Genomic DNA, 213 nt, shown 5'->3' on the forward strand with positions numbered 1-213 from the left:
GCACTCCCTCTTATTTTTGGCATTACTGTTGCTTTAGTGTTTCTGTTACCTCGTCTCCTCAAACCCACCCCAGAGTGTGAGAGGAGAGGTGTGCTTTGGTCTGGGTCAGAGCAGCAGATCTAGCTATGTCTAAATATATGCATCTGATGCGGAAATGTGCAGCTGTAAGTCTGTCTTCCTTTCCGACTCCAATTCCCCTTATGATTTTAATAC

This window comes from Mandrillus leucophaeus, unplaced genomic scaffold (genome assembly GCF_000951045.1).
Source record: "Mandrillus leucophaeus isolate KB7577 unplaced genomic scaffold, Mleu.le_1.0 Scaffold214, whole genome shotgun sequence".
Lineage (NCBI taxonomy): Eukaryota > Metazoa > Chordata > Mammalia > Primates > Cercopithecidae > Mandrillus > Mandrillus leucophaeus.